The sequence below is a fragment of the Felis catus genome, chromosome A2 (genome assembly GCF_018350175.1).
Source record: "Felis catus isolate Fca126 chromosome A2, F.catus_Fca126_mat1.0, whole genome shotgun sequence".
Lineage (NCBI taxonomy): Eukaryota > Metazoa > Chordata > Mammalia > Carnivora > Felidae > Felis > Felis catus.
In genome coordinates, this window is record NC_058369.1 from 59,496,848 (window position 1) to 59,510,285 (window position 13,438).

Genomic DNA, 13,438 nt, shown 5'->3' on the forward strand with positions numbered 1-13,438 from the left:
CGTTGCTTTTGAGTTTGAGCCCCGCGTCGCACTCTGTGCTGACAGCTCAGAGCCTGTAGCCTGCTTCAGATTCCGTGTCTCCCTCTCTCTCTGCCCCTCCCCCGCTCATGCTCTGTCTCTGTCTCTCTCAAAAATAAATAAACATTTGTTAAAAATTTAAAAGAAAAATTTTAAGATGGGAAACACCATGTGTAGATGAACATTTTGACCCCCTCTCTGGAGGCAGGGAGTAGAGAGGGCTGGGGTGAGGACAGGGACCCAATGACCTGACAGAGGATCTGGTCGATGAGTTGCTTTTTTTTTTATTAGGGAGAGAAAGATATAAATATAACTGCCTGTAAAGTAAGGCAGGGTGTTGTTGTTGCTGTAACTGAGGTGGGAATAGCAGTGAAAAGGGGGAAGATGCTATTAATTTCCATTGGAAGTGAGGATGGGGGGTTGTTGATTGATCAGAGTTTAATGAAAGCAGCTGCATTTGAACTGAGCCATGAGGGATAAATAGGATGTCAAAGATTTGCAGCAATCTGGAGTGGCTCTGGGTGATGCTTTGAATGGGGTCAATGGAAATTCTAGATAGGTGTTTCGTTACTGTGTTGCTGAGCGCCAGCCAAGGGTTTGCAGGACCTCAGGTGAAGTGAAACCAGGAAGCGTGGGAGTGGGTTCTGCTTTTCACTGAACATGGTACAAAAACCTCAAAGGCCAGGTGAAGTTTCGAACAGGGAACTTCGGGCAAAGCTGAGACCCTGGTGGGCTTTTCCCCACAGTGGGAGGGTGAGCGAAAAACATACTGTGTTTCGCAGAAGCAGCAAGGGGGCTTGGCTGTGTTCTTAGGAGAAAGTAAATAGTTCACCCAAAGAATTTTAACCACTGTCCAAGTAACAGACCACTGGGAAGGCTAGTTTTCTTTCCTTTGCACGGAGAAGATTGGGCTTAGATGTAAACCTGTCTGTAATTGCCCTCCCCATACTCTCCAGCCCCCCTTCATCTCTTTCCTGTAATCTCCTTTCCTGGGGGAAAGGTGGGTCATAGATAATGGTGACAGGTTTACCCGGAAGGTAAAACTTGTATGCACCTAGTAACATGCACGTGCATACAGATTTGCAAGGAAACATCGACATCCTCTGTCATAGTGGAGATTTTTTTTTTTTAATTTTTTTTTCAACTTTTTAAATTTATTTTTGGGACAGAGAGAGACAGAGCATGAACGGGGGAGGGGCAGAGAGAGGGAGACACAGAATCGGAAACAGGCTCCAGGCTCTGAGCCATCAGCCCAGAGCCTGACGCGGGGCTCGAACTCATGGACCGCAAGATCGTGACCTGGCTGAAGCCGGACGCTTAACTGACTGCGCCACCCAGGCGCCCCAAGTCATAGTGGAGATTTTAATATTCCTCAGTAATTAGATCAAACACCAGGAAAGTCCGTAAAAATGTGGATTCGAATAATACAATTAACAAGCTCGGTTTAATGAATTTAGGAAGGAGATCACATTCAACACAAAAACTTACTCATTTCAAGCACACGTTGAATATTTATGAAATTTTCCTGTGCTAGCCTCAACAAATTTCAGAAGACTGGTACCGGGTGAGAAGATTTCAGCTGTGGAACTAACACTATGAACCTAGAGACCTTAAAGTCCATATAGTATGATGGTAAGTGGAGTATGGAGGTTTTGTGACTTGAGTGAGGGGTTAGCAAGAGAGTAAGCTGGAAAGAACTAGGTTAAAAAAAATTTTTTAATGTTTTATTTATCTTAGAAAGAAAAGCACGGGAGGGACAGAGAGAGAGAGGGAGCCACAGAATCCCAAGCACGCTCCAGGCTCCGAGCTGTCAGCACAGAACCTGATGCGAGGCTCAAACCCCTGAACCGCAAGGTCATGACCTGAGCCAAAGTCGGATGCTTAACCAACTGAGCCACCCAGGCGCCCCTGGAATTCAGAGTTCTTAAAGGGGACTAGTCACATAGCTATGTGCACAGTCATGGTGCAGACCCCAAGTCAGGCGTCAAGTGCATATTGGAAATCTTCATGTCAGGCTATAAGTAGCCTGGTTCATCTTGAGCCACTGCTTCAGGCATATATCATAACATCATTAACTAGTAACTATGCAAATATCCAGGAAGTTAGTTTTCAGGGGTTGGCCAGAGATCACTGCCCTGGCTACAGAGATAAGTAAGAAGTGAGTAAAATAGACCCTCTGCATTGTTTCCTCACAACACCAGAACAGAATATTTCATTGGATAGGATCAACAGCAGATTAGATTCCATGGAAGAAAAAAATTAATGACTCAAAGACCTAATGATAGAAACTATCCAAACTGAAGGACAGAAAAAAGACTGGAAAATAATAGAAGACGACTCCGTGAACTCTAGAACTATACCAAGTGGTTTAACATATATAATTAGAGTCCAAGAAAGGGAAAGGAAGCAAAAGGCAGAACAATACTTGGAGAGGAACTTTATAAATTTGATGAAAACTATAAACTCACAAATTCAAGTCTTGTAAACCTAAAGCTTTACACTAAAGGCGTTTTTACCTCAGTCCTTTCTACCTAGTATATCATTCCTGGCTTTGAACAACAAGAAAATTACAAGGCATACTAAAAGACAACAAAGCTTTAAGAGACCGCTTCATATGGCAGAGATGTTGTAATTATTACACCAGGACTTGAAGGCAACTATGGTGAATATCCTAGGGGCTGTAATGGAAAAAGTGGACAACATGCAAGAACAGATTAATAATATAAGCAGAGAGATGGAAACTCTAAGAATCAGAAAGAAATGCTAGAAATCAAAAGCACTAACTGAAATGAGGAAATGCCTTTGATGGGATTATCAGGAGACTGGACATGACCAAAGGGGGAATCAGTGAACCTGAAGATAGGCTGATAGAAACATCCCAAACTGAAACAAAGAGAAACACAAAGAGAAAAAAAAAGGAATAAGAACACACACACACACACACACACACACACACACACACACACACCATCCAAGAATGGTGGGACAGTTTCTAAAGATGTAACATGTAATTTGAACACCAGAAAGAAAAGAAAGAATGGACCAGAAGAAATGTTTGATGTAGTAATAGCTGAGAACTTCCCAGAGTCAGTTACAGACACCAGACCACAGATCTAGGAAGCTCAAAGAATACCAAGAAAGATAAGCGTCCCAAAAGCTCTAGCTAGGAAAATCATGTTCAAACTATAGGAAATCAAAGACAGAGAACATCTTGAAATAAGCTGGGGCTGGGGAGACCTGACCTATAGAGAAACAAGGATAAGAATTACAGCAGCCTTTTTGTCAGAAACCATAAAAGCAAGAAGAGAGTGGAGTGAAATATTTTACACATTGAAGGGAAAATCCATCAACTTAAAAATTCCATGTTATGGAAATTATTCTTCAAATATGAAGGAGAAACAAAGAGTTTCTCAGACAATGTCTGAAGTGGCATAGTGTTATTTGAAAGCTAGAAATCTATATTGGAAACTCCAGAACAATCACTAAATTTCAAAAAGAAGTACATAATATGTGAAGAGAAAATTAAATGCAATCACATAAAATGCTCAATTAAAAGTAGAGGAAACCGGGGCGCCTGGGTGCTCAGTCGGTTAAGCATCCCAACTCTTGTTTTCGGCTCAGGTCATGATCGCACAGTTCGTGGGTTCAAGCCCCGCATCAGGCTCTGTGCTGACGGGACAGAGCCTGCTTGGGGTTCTGTCTCCCTCTCTGCCCTTCCCCTGCTTGCTCTCTCTCTCTCTGAAAAATAAATAATTTTAAAAATTAGAGGAAATGCTAAAAAGAAAACATGAATGCAACAACAACAGTTACAGACGCAGTAGATACGAATCCAATTATATCAGTAACCACTAAAAATGTGAATGGTACAAACACACTAGTTGTAACAGAGTCTGACTCCACTTTTTGATGTTGGCTGACAGCTTCTAAGTGCTACCCCTTGGTTTTTCCCTTATGCCCATATCTGGGCAAGCTGTTAAGAAGACCCAGATGTTCTTTCTTGGTTCCCAATGGGAAGTTCAAAACATGCAAGCCCCAGCCCGTGCATGCAAATCCTCACTCCAGTCCACGCCCTAGCCACTCTAAAAATTGCAATCTAATCTCCTTACCTTGCTTTCTCGAGCCATTTTTGGACCAGAGAAGTCTGCCCTGCTCTCCCAGAAAGCCTCACTATGTGAGGAATACACTTTCCTGGCTTTGCTGTCTGCTGGTGAGCGTGCACTTTGAGCTGTGCTGCTTCGTGCTGCATTTGCATGGTTCTGCCGAGCCTCTGTGAAAGATTTAACTGGCCTAACTCAGTTCTGATCTTTGGTATTTAGGGACAGGAGCATAGAAGTGGGACTCTCCTTTAAGTGGCCCTGGGTCATGTGTCATGAGCTGCATCTGTGTGTCTCAGATTGAATCGTATGTCTTGAGCATAAGCCGTAACTGAGTCTAGAGTCAGGGGAGTGACTTTTAACCTGTGGCCACTGGTTGCGTGTCTCAAGCAGGCATCGACCCCAATCCATAGGGTGCTCGGCAGAAAGACTGATATCCTTGGCCCCTCAAGTTGTTGCTTGTGTGAAGGAAGAGCAGTTACTGTGTGGCATGTTGAGGTCACACGCCCCCAAATGCCTTTGTTGCTGGTGCTGCTCCTATGCCTCCATCACCAAAAAGGATCCTAATCTTCAAATTTATAGGGAAAAAAATCACCCATGCCATGCCTGTGGCACAGCCAAGCAGCTCATTCCACCATGCCCTGTAGGAGGTCCCTAACCCTAGTGATACTGATTTGAGACTCTTTAGAAGATAAAGATGACACCATCATGGAAGGATATCCAGCAACCACTATTAACAAGAAAAGGAATAGAGAGGGAGGGACGGAGGGAGGGAAGAAAGGGAATATAGGGGAAGAACCCAAAACCTCAACCAGAGGCACAAAATTTGAATCAATTGGAAATCTAAACTTTACTAAAATAATTCATGCAAAAAAATATTAAAGGGCACTGATCGACTACTCTTTCTTTACAATTCAGTGGCATTAAGTACATTCACAACGTTGTGCAGCCATCGCCACCATCCATTCCAGAACTTTTTTGATCTTTCCAAACTGAAACTCTGTCTCCATTAAATAATAACTCTCCATGTCGCTTTTCTCTGCAGCTCCCGGTGAAGTCTATTTTTCTGCCTTCATGAATCTGCCTATTTTAGTACCTCAGATAAGCAGAATCGCATAATATTTGTCCTTTTGTGCTTTGGTTTATTTCACTCAGCGTAATGTTTTCTTTTTTTTTTTATTTTTTTTTTTATTTTTTTTTGCTGCTAATGCAGTTTATTTATTTATTTATTTATTTTTCCTTTTTTTTATATGAAATTTATTGACAAATTGGTTTCCATACAACCCCCAGTGATCATCCCAAAAGGTGCCCTCCTCAATACCCATCACCCACCCTCTCCTCCCTCCCACCCCCCATCAACCCTCAGTTGTTCTCAGTTTTTAAGAGTCTCTTATGCTTTGGGAGAAGGCTCATCTGTTCATAACGTGTCAGAACTTCATTCCTGTTTAGATATGCCTAAATAATACTTCGTTGTATAGATATGTTGCTTCTCTGTTCCTCTCTTGATTGACCCTTGAGTTTCCACCTTTTGGATATTGTGATGAATATTACTATGAACATGGGCATCCAAGTATCTGTTTGAGTCTCTGGCTCAGCATACCTAGGAGTGGAATTGAGGGATCATATGGCAATCTATGTTTCACCTTTGAGAGACTGCCAGCCTGTTTTCCACGATGACTACCATTGTGCATTCCTATAAACGATGCACAAGGACTCCAGTTTCTCAATATCCTCACCAACAAGTGTTATTTTCCCTTTTTTTCTTGTAATAGCCTTCCAAATAGGTGTGAATTGGTATCTTACTGTGGCTTTTATTTGCAGTACTCTAATGATCAAAAAGTTGAATAAGAAAAACATCAGATACAATTGAGGTAAATTCTACAAGACCCTTGACCCAAACTGTCAAGGTCATGAAAACAAGGAAAGTCTGAGAAATTATCACAGCCAACAGGAGCCACCTAAGTAAACTTAATGTGGTGTCCTGGATGGGATCTGGAAATAGAAAAAGATGTTAGGTAAAAACTAAAGAACTCTAAATAAAGTATGGAGTTTAGTTAATAACAATGTATCAGTATTGGTCCCTGGACTGTACTGTGTGCCATACTAATAAGGAAACTGGGTGAGGGCGTGGAGGGAAGCTCTACTTTCTCCTCCTCCTCCTTCTTTGCAAATCTAAACTGTTTAGAAACCTTTTTCTCAGTGAAAAAGATCCTACAGACATTAAAAAATAGAAATACCTTGAACAATGTTATCCCAGTAATTTCAGCAAATTAGAGAAAATGAACAAGTACCTGAAAAGACACATTACCAAAACTGATTACAGAAGAAATAGAAAACCTGTCACCATATTCATTAAATAGATCGAATTTATAATTTAAAGACTTCCTACAGTGAAAAATCAAGAAAAATCAAGTTTGCTGTCAAACTCTCAAACATTAAGGAAGAAAAAAACGAATTCTACAAATGTTTCATAAATAGAAGAGGAGGAACACTTCCCAACTCACTTTAGGAGTCCAGTGTAACCCTGTTATCAAATACAAATATTTTGGAAGAAAAGATAGCTACAAGCCAGTATTACTCATGAAAGCAACCTTCCTAACAAGATACTATCAAATTGAATGCAACGACATATAAAACGGATGATACATCAGAATCAAGTTTACTCTGGGAATTCAGGATTGGTTTAAGTTATGGGTGGAAAGGAGAAGACAATATAATTGTCTCAGTGGGTATAGAAGACAGATTTTAATACCTGATTGTGATATTAAGTCTCACCAAAAAGGATGAGAAGAAAACATGCTCTAACTAATAAAGAGCCTCTACAAAAGGAAACTGTAGCTAACAACATACTTAATGGTGTACGATGATTGAGAACAAGGCAGGAATGTCAACATTCACCACTTACATTCAGCCTTGTAGTAGAGGTCCTAGGCAGTGCAATAATGCAAGAAACATAAATAAAAAGCACACAAATTTGAAAGGGAGACTATGCGTGGTAGCATGATTGTGTATAGAGAAAATCTTAAAAAATTTACAAAAAAAAAACTACTAGAACTTGAATTAGAAGTCAGAGAATATACAAGGTATATAATAAGATAATATACAAAATCAATCATTTCTAACAACGAAGCATTGTGGGTTAAAAATAAGAGCATTAAATCTGAAATACTGCAAAATAGATCCAATGAAATACATGTAAGACCTGTAGACTGAAACTATAAGACACTGCTAAGAGAAATTAAAAAGATAAATAAGTAGAAAATACGCCATTTTCACAACTAGAAGAGTCAGTATTAAGTTATTCCTTTCTCCTTAAACTGATTTTTAGATCCCATGCAACCCCAGTCAAAAATGCCAGCAGATATGCTGGCAAAAAAAAAAAAAAAAAAAAAAAAAAAAAAAAATTTCTTTCATCTGAGAAAGTTTTTATCTCCATCCCTGATGGATATTTTTGCTGTATATAGAATTCTGGATTAATAGTTCTTTTCTGTCAGTGTTTAAAAAATGCTGTGCCAGGGTGCCTGGGTGGCTCAGTCAGTTGAGTATCTGATTTTGGCTCAGGTCATTATCTCACAGTTCATGAGTTCTAGCCCTGAGTTGGGCTCTGTGCTGACAGCTCAGAGCCTGGAGCCTGCTTCGGATTCTGTGTCTCCCTCTCTCTCTGCCTCTCCCCCGCTCATGCTCCGACTCTGTCTCTCTCTCTCTCTGTCTCAAAAATAAATAAACATTATAAAAAACTGTTTCTTAAATGCTGTGCCAATTCCTTTGGCTTCTTTGGCTCTAATGACAAATGTGCCATAATTTGAATTGTTGTTCCTCTGTAGGTAATGTGTTGATTTTCTCTGGCTGCTTTTAAGGCCTTTCTTTGTCTTTAGTTTTTCACAGTGTGAGTCTGATGCATTTAGGTGTGGATTTCTGTAGTTTAATCTGTTTGGGGTTCACCAAATTTCTTTACTCTGTAGGTTTATGTCTTTTATCAAATTTGGTAAGTTTTCAGCCATTATTTCTTCAAATATATTTTTACCTCTACATTCATTCTCCTCTGCTCTGGGATTCTAATGACACAAATGTTAGATCTCTTATCATTACCCCCACAGTTCCATGGGGCTCTGTTCATTTCTTAAAATCTCTTTTTTCCTCTCAGTTTTTATGTTGGATAATTTCTATTTATCTCTCGTCAAGTTTACAGACTCTTCTGCATAATCTCAATTTTGCTACTGAGTCCAATAATTTTTTTATTGGTTATTGAATTTTTCTAAAATTTCCATTTCTTCTTCTTTTATCTTTTGTTTCTTTCCTGAGACTTTCTACCTTTTTTTAGGTTTATTTATTTTGAGAGAGAGGGAGAGAGAGAGTGCAACAAGCAGGGGAGGGGAATCCCAAGCAGGCTCCATGTGGTCAACACAGAGCCCGATGCGGGGCTTGAACTCACAAACTGTGAGATCATGATTGAGCTGAGTTCACGAGCCAGACGCGTAACCAACTGAGCCACCCAGGCGCCCTAGACTTTCTGCCCTTTTATTCATTTGAAGAGTGTTTTCTCTTACTTGTTGGAGACTTTTATAACAGCTGTTTTAACATCTTTGCCAACTATGACTGTCTGTGTTGTCTCACCATGGGCATCTATTGTCTTTCCTCATGCAAATAGAGATTTTACTGGTTTTTTGTATACCAAGTTATTTTGTATTGTGTTGCAGACATTTTGGGTGTTATGAGTCTCTTGATCTTCTTTAAGTCTTACAGAGAAAGTTGGCCTTTTTTTTTTTTAAATCAGGCAGTTGTGGTTTCAAGTTCCTTTTTCCCAGTGTCTGTGGCCCCCGTCTTCTCTGTGTGACTGAGCTGTCCCATAATTCAGTCGTCAACATCAGTAGTGTGCTATAGGGTCATATCCATGAATACACAGTATGGGGATTGAGCCCAGTGGTTTACAAACAACTTTATGGTGTCACTTTCCCATGTTCCTCCCTCTCCATGATCTAGGCAGTATTTTTTGGTTCTCTGGGCCCCCCAGAGTTTTAGGCACCTGCCTAAACTCTCCCTCAGAGTTTTAGGCACCTGCCTTCCCTGCTATTATTGTACCATTGTTGTTGCCATGGGGCAGAGAGGACAGAGAAGAAAACATACCCTCTCAGAGCGTTAGGAGACCCCCATCCCCATTCCTCAAGCCAGAAGTAGAAGGGCTTCAGCTAGCTCATTCTCTGTCCTCACCAATATGCACTTCAGCATTTCAGGCTGCACTGAGTCCAGAGTGGAAGCTACCAAATAGAAAAATAGATGGTAAACTCATGGCCAGTTTGGCGTTCCAATTCTTTTTTATTTTCTTCCCCAATTCTCCTGCTACTAGTTACTTTCCAGAGGCTTCATTGCTATTCTGAATTCAGTGCAGATGTTATACCTGTATTCAGTGGGAGAGACAGGATAGAGAATGCTAGTTTTTTTCTTGCCTGGAACTAGAACTTCCCACCAGCCTTTTATTATTATTCTTATTTTAAATAAATTGTGAAAAAACAAATAATACAATTACAAAATGGGCAGAGGACCTGAATAGACACGTTTCCAAAGAAGACATACAGATGGCCAACAGACACATGAGAAGATGTTTGATATTATTCAGTATTATTTCAGGCAAATGCAAATAAGGGCCATGATGAGATACCACCTTACATATGTCAGAATGGCTGGTGTCAAAAAGACAAGACATAGTAAGTGCTGGCGAGGATGTGGAGAAAATCTCATGCACGATTGGTGGGAATGTAAACTGGAGTGACCACTGTGGAAAACTCAATGAAGATTCCTCAAAAAATTAAAAATAGAATACTACATGATCCAATAATCCCACTACTAGGTATTCATCTGAAGAAAACAGAAACACTAATTTGAAAAGATGCATGCACCCACTACGTTTATAGCAGTATTATTTATAGTAGCCAAGATATGGAAACAACCCAAGTGTCCGTGGATTGAAGAATGGATAAAGATATAGTGTGTGTGTGTATGTGTGTGTGTGTGTGTGTGTGTGTGTATACACACACACACACATTATGGAATATTACTCAGGCATAAGAAAGAATCAGATTTTTCCCTTTGCAACAATACGGACCTAGAGGCTATTATACTAAGTGAAATAAATCAGACACAGAAAGACAAATGCCATATTATTTCACTTATATGTAGAATGTAAACAACAAAACAAATGAACAAATGATCAAAAACAAAAACAGAAACCCATAAATACAGAGGACAAACTGATGGTCACCAGAGGAGAGGAAGGCAAAGGGGGGATGGGCAAAATGGGTGAAGAGGAGTGGGAAGTACAGGCTTCCAGTTATAGAATGAATAAATTGGGCTCGGTTGGGCTTCCGACTTGGGCTCAGGACATGATCTCAGGGTCTGTGGGTTTGAGCCCCGCGTTGGGCTCTGTGCTGACAGCTCAGAGCCTGGAGCCTGCTTCAGATCCTGTGTCTCCCTCTCTCTCTGCCCCTCCCCTGCTTGCTCTCTGTCTCTCTGTCTCTCTCAAAAATAAAGAAACATTAAAAAAAATTTTAAACAATGAATAAATCACATAGGTGAAAGGTACAGCAAAGGGGATAGAGTCAATGCTATTATAATAGTGTTGTATGATGACAGATGGTAGCTACCTTGTGGCTGAGCAGAGCCTAACACACGGTCAAATTACCATGTTGCTTGCCTGAAACTAATGTCACATTGTGTGTTACACCTCAGTGCAAAATGAAAGACAAAAGAGAGAAAAATAAAGTTCATGCAGATTAAACAGACTCATGTATCATTTGGAAAAGAGAAATACAAACAAAAAAATAAACTGTGAAAACTGAATTTAAAATTTATTTGGAGATGCAGTGAATCTCCAGATAGCTAAAACTACCTTCGAAAATAGAAGTTGGCGGACTTACATTACCTCATTTCTTTACATACCGTAACACTGCAGTAGCCAAGACAGTGTGGTATTGTCCTAAGGATAGGTAAAGAGGTCATTGGAGCAGAGCACAGTCCAGAAGTAGACCCACATATAATGGTCAGTTGACCTTTGACAGATGTCCTGAGGTACATCTATGACAAAATGATAATCATTTCAACAAAATGAAAGGTGTTGCTGCAACAACCGAGTGTCCGTAAGTGGAAAGTAATGAACTTTGGCCTTCTCAAATCACAAACAAAAATCAACTAAAATGGATCATAATAAAAGTGAAAACCGTAAAAGTTCTAGAAGGAATCATCGGGTGAAAACCTCATGATCTCGAGGCAGACAAAGATTTCTTAGCTTTCAGAAAGTATGAACCATAAAAGAAAATAGGGATAGATTGTCCTTGATCCAAATTTAAAACCTCCATCGTTGAAGAAGTAAAATGAGAGCCCCTAGTGAGTACAAAAATGCACATATCCAACCAAGGACTTGTACTCAGCATATAGAAAGTTTCCTTACAGGTTAATAAGAAGAAAAACAACCCGATAAAAAATGGGCAAAAGATTGGAGCAGAAATTCTTCACACCTGGCCAACAAAAACACTTGACAAAAAAACAAACAAACAAAACCTAAGAACTTGCTCGGCATCAGTGTGATAGGGAAATGCAAGTGAAAATCACTGCACGCCCACGAGAATGGCTATAGTTGATACTGACCAAACCAAATGTTGGTGCAGATGCGGAGCAACAGGAACTCTCAGGCATCTTTGGTAGGGACTATGGAATGGTTGAACTACTTTGGAAGACAGTTTGGTGGTTCCTAAGTCACATCCCCACCGTGATGTCCCGGCAGTTCATCTCCGGGGTGTCACACGAAAACTCGTGTGTGAAATTCACAGCAGCTTTATTCGTAATAGCATGAAATTGTCAAAAACCTACATCTCCATCAAAAGATGAATGGATAAACAAATTGTAGGATACACAGACAACAACAAAAAAATGAATGAACCGCTGACAAATGCAACAGCATAGATAAATCTCAAGATCATTATGTTGAGCGAAAGAAGCCAGGCTGAAAAAAATACACGTGTGTGTTCTACTTGTGTATGAAATTCTAGAAAAGGCCAATCTACTCTACAGTAGTAAACAGCGATCCTTGGCTGCCTGGCGGTGAGAGAGTTAGATATTGGGAAGGGATACAGGGGACTTCTTGGAGTAATGGTTAAGTTCAAGATCTTGATTGTGGTGGTGGCTACAGGATCGTATGAAGTCATCAGCTCATCAATCAATCACAAGTCAAACTGAATACTTAAATGGGTGCACATTTGCTGCATGTAAATTATATTTCAAAATTGTTTTTTTTCAATGCTCAAATGTTTATTGACCATTTCCTAAGTGGTAGGAACTGGTTGGTTGAGAAAAATGACTGTAGCAAGAGGAATTGGGGGTGTCTCGAATGTTTCTGGCTGAAGTGGTTGAGAAAAGGATGAATTAAGAGAGGTAAGGATCCAGGTAGAGGGGCAGGTCTGATGAGTGTGTGTGTGTGTGTGTGTGTGTGTGTGTGTGTGTGACAGAGAGAGAGAGAGAGAGAGAGAGAGATCCTGAGTTGGCATCTGTTGGCCTCAGAATTTACCCCTTAGAAGATTGGCAATTTTATGAACTCTCCTGCTCGATAATGTATGCTATTAGCACTGACAGACTGCCTGGTGTTTGATTATTTACTCCCCCACGTGAACAGCCTCTGGGAAAGGCCACGTGCCATCATCAGTGCCCTGATCTAGTGGCTGTGTTACTTCTGCTATTTACACTACCAGCTTAGAGCTCCTATGGATTGAACCAGGCTACCCCTACCCCAGGTCACCCAGATTTCTCTACTCATTCCACATTTCCCCCAAATTCAAAGATGATACGTGACTGTCACAGTTTGGGGAGCAATGAACTTGGCTTCAGTTCTCTTTTGCCAAACCACCTGCCAAGTAAGTGGGGACAAAAAAACTGAAATTTATTGTGGCTTTCCCAGGAAGACGTTTCTACCTCGGGGATGAATGCAGGATGGCAGTTTTGTACTTGTTGGCTCAGTGATGTAAATCTTCGGGTGAAATCACGGCTGGTTGTTAGCAAAGCTGTGCAGATCGAGTGGGCCGTGTAAGTAAGTGCCCTCAGTGCACCCACTCGTGGCAAACGTGCTGTGACTCTATCGCCCCAAATTGCCTTCTTCAAACACAACTGTTCCCTCAGTATGTTTTCTCTGTGTGATATTAATGACCGTAGACTATTGAATCAGCGCTTCCCTGGAGGTTGGCTGATTATACTAGGTGGGGAATGTTCTCTGCACTGTTTATCTTGCCTTCCTCCCCTTCTAAGGCAAAAGCCCCCATCATGGAAGGCTATGATGACTTTGGCAT